Source organism: Brassica oleracea, chromosome C3 (assembly GCF_000695525.1).
Source record: "Brassica oleracea var. oleracea cultivar TO1000 chromosome C3, BOL, whole genome shotgun sequence".
Lineage (NCBI taxonomy): Eukaryota > Viridiplantae > Streptophyta > Magnoliopsida > Brassicales > Brassicaceae > Brassica > Brassica oleracea.
In genome coordinates, this window is record NC_027750.1 from 58617410 (window position 1) to 58624408 (window position 6999).

The window sequence follows — 6999 nt, forward strand, 5'->3', positions numbered from 1 at the left end:
GATGCTTGGATAGAAGGAGATGTGAGAAGAAGACCGTTGATGAAAAATATCTTTGTTGACTTGCTGCTTACGGTTGATCAACTAGTTGATTCTCAAAATAAATGTTGGAACATCGAAAAACTGGAAGAGCTGTTTTATGAGGAAGATATCAACAGAATTCTGGCGATGAATACTGCGTTTGATCAACAAGACTACTGGGTCTGGTTACATAACAAAAATGGTAGCTATTCAGTCAAGTCGGGTATTGGTTCATCAACAAACCGAACAGAGAAGAGGAGATCAGAGTAGCAGAAGCGAGACCCTCATTGAATGAATTGAAAGCTGAAGTTTGGAAAATGGCCACTGTCCTTAAGATTAAGACTTTTATATGGAGAGCAATCAGTAATGCAATCCCAGTTGGTGAGCTGCTGGTCAAAAGAGGAATTAATTTGGATCCAGTGTGCCAAGCTTATGGGTTTCATGGCGAATCTATCAATCACATCATTTTTTGGATGTTCTATAGCAAGACTAGTGTGGGCCTTAGCCAGTGTCCCTCTTCCTTAATTTGGTTTCGACAGTATGTAATTTCCACTGTCTGTTTTTTATGATGAAGAATAGAGAAATCGAGGAGAGAGTTAGAAATACCATTCCATGGATAGTGTGGTATTTATGGAAATATAGAAACAAGGTGATCTTTGAAGGAAAAAAGTAGTCTCCGATGGAACTGGTGTCGAAAATAAAGGAAGAGACAGGCTTTTGGTTTTTGGCTCAACGAAATGAGTCAAGGAGAAAGAAGGAAGAACATGAGGCAAATATGGAAGTTATGAAATCTTAGTCCGTTCCTACGCGTGGTTGGCTAAAATGCAATGTTGGAATAGCTTGGAACAAGAATCAAGCTAGAAGTGGAGCTTCATGGGTGGTAAGGGATGATCGTGGAAAGTTCCAAATGCACAGTCAGAGAGCCTTCTCGGACACAAACTCTCTTCAGGACTCAAACTATAATGGTCTCCTTTTGGCTTTGAATAGTTGCCATGCACATCATCTAAACAGAGTGATCTTGGCGATAGATGATGCAACACTACCTAATGTGATCCTCAGAACAAAAGCATGGCCGAACTTCAGGTGTCAGTATGCAGAGATCATGACTAGACTAAAGAAATCGGAGTGGTGGAAAGTGATGAAAGAAGATAGATCAACTAATACATGGGCTTTCCTCATAGCTCAAAGTGTCATCAAAGGGGGTTATTATCAATCATATGTTGCAAAGGGCGCCCCCCTTTGGTTGCGTCATCTTTTTGAAGGTGAGGAAGTCATTCCCTGTGTGTAGTTGGTTCCTCTGATGGCTGAAAATGTTTGTTGTTTTTTGGGTGAAGTTCATTGGTTGGCTTTATGTTGATCTTCATGATAGCTCATATTTTTTGGAAAGGAGCTTAGTCCTTGTAGACTTGGTTGTTGTTGGGTCTAACTGTAGGTTCCTTAGTGTTTTGTAACTACCTTATGACATGTTATGGTCTTTGATTGAAATTTACAAATGACAAAAAAAAAAACAATTGAAAATATTAAAAGTTTAAAAAAGTTTACGTCTTCTCCACTTAAAACAAAAAGAAAGCAAACTAATTATTTTAACTGCCTCTAACAGGCCACGATCTCCACTCCCTACGTTAAAATCAACTTTAGATGAACAAATAGAATCACTTTGTTAACAAATATGCGAAAAAATTTATTTCAAACAGTTCTTCAAAAAGTAATTGATGCTTTCATCGTCTTTCCTATAACTTGATTTTTCTGATCACAAATGATTCTGTATATTCTTGAGATTAACCCATCTCACCTAAGAATATTTGGAATACACCACAACAGTGTCAGTATATTCTTGAGATTAACCCATTTTTTCTCTGTTCTTGTCAAATGATTCTTGTAATGGTCGTGGCTAAGTTTACCACATGCTTTTTTTTTTGTCATCAAGTTTACCACATGTTATATTGGTACATAAACAAGTTAGAAAGATAAACATTAATGGATAGCATATATTACTAATAACAGAGACGTTTGAATGTCAGAAATTCTAACAGAATCTATTTACTTTTTTTTTCCATGAACAAATGTATGATACAAGGCAAAGAATAAAAGAGGAAAACGATCATAATAACAACTCCAATATCGATCCTGTTAAATTAGCAACATGGCCTATTGATAATAGTTGAGTCAAATTAAAAAAAAAAACATAGATCATTATTCTCATTTTATACTAAATAAAAGATAATAAAATAACGGTAAATTACCGTCCGTTGAATACACATTTTGTTACCTCCATTTTAATTCCAAGATAGCCAGTTCCCAATTCTTCCACTACTGGGGACCCACTTCCTCAATATTTAAAAATTGTCGACTAAATTTAATCCAAAGCTTATATTTCATATAACTAATATAGGTTATGAAATAATATTCATACATTCTGAAAAAGGACAATAATAATATTGGAGATGATTGGTCGTGGCTGTAGATGTTCTGGACAGTTAAAATTTAGTTTAGAACTATATATGTCAACCAATCGAACTTTTTTTTCCTTAAGAAACTCACAGCAAAAAAATCTCTGCAAAATCAAAATATTGGTGTAGAGAGATTTATTCTCAAAGCAAAAAATTAGTGCTTTAGAAAGTTACAGCAATGAAAACTACAACAAATAAATTTACAGATTAAATTATACAACAAAAAATATAAAGCTACAGCTCTTACCAATCATCACCAATCATCCTCGTTGATTCCTTCCTTTAGGTTTCTACCAAATGAGGATGATTAACCTATATTACTCTATTATAATAAAATTATAATTTAAATCTATTACATTACATACACGAGCCATAGCTGTGAAACTAAATATAATCTTACAATTACAAGAAATTATATTATTCATGTTCAATGCAACAATCTAATCGACAACATCTTCCTTCACCTAACAATAACATTTTCTTCATTCCACATCATGGTTTCTACCAAATTAGGATTTTAGCTAAAAATTAATTAATAACTACGATTAATTTTTTTTAATAAATCTAAATATAATTTAAAAATATTAAAAACAAATTATCAAGTTGCGACTTAATGGCGGATTTTGGAATTTTACCGAGTTTTATCGAGTTTTTAAAACAATGAGTGTTTAGCTAAATTAGAATCAAATTATATACGAATCACCGAGTTTGACGGTTCAACTACATATAGGTCATGTATGAAAGAACTGGTCAATACAATTATAAATGTATTATGTTACACAATTTTTAAATATATAGTCTTTTAATTACCTAATCTTTGTTTTCTATAAATAAAGTTTTAAATAGAAATAAATCCCGTGTTTTGAAAGATAGGCTCTTTTGTAGTATTTTAATTACCAAATCTTTGGGTTAGTAACAGACTTTAAATTTTTTACGGATTTATCGGGTTTTAAATATCAGATTTTAACTAAATCTGAACCATACTATATACGGATCACTGGATCTACCGGTTCGACCGAAGGTCTGGATCGAATACATAAACATTAGTAAAAACTATTATAACCTCTGCAAATATATATTATTAAATTAGTCTAAAATATGCCAAGTAAATCTTATGTCTCATCAATTTAACAAATTTAACTCTTATAAAATGTATAAAAACATAAAGATGTTGTGAGATAAGAATGTATACAAAAATCTCAAATAAAAAAATTGACAAATTATATAATTTTATACAAAAAATATTTTATATAATAACTTAATAATATAAGTCGTAATAAAAAACACTATTTGCATCACATTTTTATTAACCAAAAAAATCTGTGCTTTCGAAGAATAGATCAAAATCTAGATTAATATAGATCATAATTTTCATTTAAAAATTAAATCTCTAAAAATAAACTAAAACAAAAAATATAACCGCCTTCTAGAAGGACTGGTCAAAATCTAGTAGATTTTTATAAAGTTTTGTAACCAATATATGATAAGAGCCTATTTGAGAAAACTTCGTAACAACTTCGGTATAGATTTTTAAAAGTTCTGATTTGAGGACGTACGGGGTATTCATGAAATATTCTTAACAGGTGTTATTTTAATAGCCTATTTTTAAAATAAAATTTAAATAGATAAATATATTAAACTATATTTTTTATTTAAATATTCTCTTTCTCGTTAAGAATTACAGAGTTTGCGTTGGTCTAACAAATGTGACATTATGTTCAAAAAATAATAATACAAATGTGACATTACAAGTCTAAACCAAAATAAATATTAAAAAAAAAACAATACATAAAAACAATTTTTAATAGATCATTAAATTTTGGTCTCCGTTTTCAAAACGTAGATTTTGTTTCCTATTAAAATGACATATAATAGAGAATTGTTTTTAAATGAAAATTTTATACTTATATGTTATTAAAATTTCATTCGAAGTATAGGATATATCATTTAAAGTTCAACTTTTGAGTTGTTCAATGTTTTTGACATGGTAAAAACATTTCCCATTATTTAAATCATAAATTCTTCATCCGATAACTAAAACACCGGGGTAAGTTGTGCTTCTCTATGCTTTTGGGATTTATGTTTATGCATAAACATGACGTATACATTAGATATTGATGATGTCTCCAAATTATCTTTTGGTTTGCATAGTCTTAGAATTATATAGAATATGTAAACTTGGAGTAATGATAGTGACGAATGAGCAAGTAATGAGATATTCGAAAATTATGAACTCATGATATAAGATATTTCTGATATTCTCTGCGATTAAAACATATCTGAAACTTTTTTATTTTATTTTATTTTTAATACAATGCTGTTAGTATCTATCCAATATCTTAGTAAAATATATCTGAAACTTTTTTCGTCAAAATATATATATATATATATCTGAAACTTTTTTATTTTTAAAGAAAGCAAAAAGCTCATATATCTTATCTTTAATTGTTTTTTTCTCCATTTTTGTCAAGCAGCTTTTCCTTCCTCTCATTCACAAGTGTGTATATCTTGACTCATGTCCTCAGATTATCTCTATAAATTTAGAAATAGGTTCTTTCATGATATCAAACTTAGATTTACTGTGTCCAGTGGCGTATCTAGAAAAACATTTCATCGGGGGCAAATAATAATTTTAAAAAAATTATTGATTAACAATTATTTTATAAATGCATTTTTCAATTTAAGTGAAATACAATATAGTTTAATAGGGATGTAAACCTCCTATTTCTTTTGTTTATAAATGTAAATAAGAAATTTCAATTTTGTAAAAACAATTTTTAAAAACAAAATTTCCATGTTTTCTTGGTGTGACAAATATAAATACATATATGTTCAGATAATAAAAAAAACTTTCCTCAAAACAAGTATTTTATTTTTCACTATGAGTGGATAACCAATTAAAAACAATTTCATCACCATTGAGTGTATTTTGATAAACTAAAAATGTTTATTCTTATTTATTAGTTAAATAAATGTTTATTTGATATTTACAGCCATCAACAAGTTATTATTTAAGCAACAATGGTTAAATGTTTTCAAATTAAATAAGGAAACGTGGTAATGCTATACCAAATATAATAAATGGTATTTAAGAAAAGGGAAATGGTATTTTACACAGAGATTTGAGAACAGATTAAGTTAGGGAAGGGGGGGCAGAAACTATTTTTCAACGGGGCAACTTAATTTTGCTTTAACATTTAGAGGCAAGTTCAAAATTTTATGGGGGGCAGCTGCCCCCTACTTACCTTAAGTAGATCCGCCCTTGACTGTGTCTAACTATGCTTGTTGTTTTGTTCTGAAATTAGTTTTGCTTTTGTGTTCAAGTTATAGAACAGAGGCTCTGGTTTTCTTCATTGTACAACTTATTTCGGCCTTTGAGTTTGCCGTAAACATATGCAATGATATCAGAGAAAATACACAAAAACAAAAGAGCTCATCAAAGGATGAATTGGACAGAGAGTTAGAGAAAAAAGAAATAGATAAATATAAGAAATCTTCTGTGATTCATCTGCACGTTAAGTTCCTGGTTGTATTTAGATTTTCAAAACTCTAAACGAAAACAACTTAAAAACACATATTAATTCATGATGTAACTAAAAACAGAAATACTACTAAATAGAAAAACGAACTACAGAACATTCCATTGAAAAAAAAAAATATAAGCGTAGATTTATCTTAAACATAAATATTATTATTTTATTATGTTTTTGAACTTATATTTTATTTATCCAAGTAATTAATCTGGAGAAAATGTCTTTTCACATTTAATAAAGTGTAGTTTTCAAAAAATAAAAAATGAGGTGTATTTTTCAAATTTCAAACTATAAATAGGGTATTTTCAATTATCCTTTAAGAAATGTTAATCAATGTTATTTTCTATATTCAATGAGGTTTGATATTATTTAAATTTTTTGGGTGTTTAAAAAAATTTAAAACAGATGCTAGAATTTTAGTTCTTAAATTCAGTGAGATTTTTTTTTACCATTTAAATTATTTGTATTTTGATAATCGATGATATTTCCAATATTCATTGAGATTTGTTACTTTTTACAATAGAGTTATGATATTAGGAGTTTTCAAGACTCCTAAGACAAATGTTGTAGTATAGTGATTGTCGAACTAGTTCTGAGGGATTTCAAGCACTGAGAATGCAAGTACTCACTTAATCTAAGTGCAACCGATGATTTAAAGGGGTTTTAAACTACTACTAATACTAGAAAGCAATTACAGAATGATACTTTCTTGACTAAGGGAAAAGAGAACTCATGGGCATAGGGATTAGACCTTGGCTGATCAAGTTTCGAACTAAGGATGACAAACGATAAATCAAACTATCAACCTTAAGCTTAGACACAATCTTAAACAAACTCTATGTCTAGATGAATGTTCATTTACTAACATATCTCAAACATCAAATGTCTTTGGTTGAATAATATGAAAGCAATCATTACTAACAAGTCTATTGGCTATCTTAACACCTTTAACAACAAATGTCTTTGGTAAAGTATGTTAAAAGCTTAGGAGAGTTGTC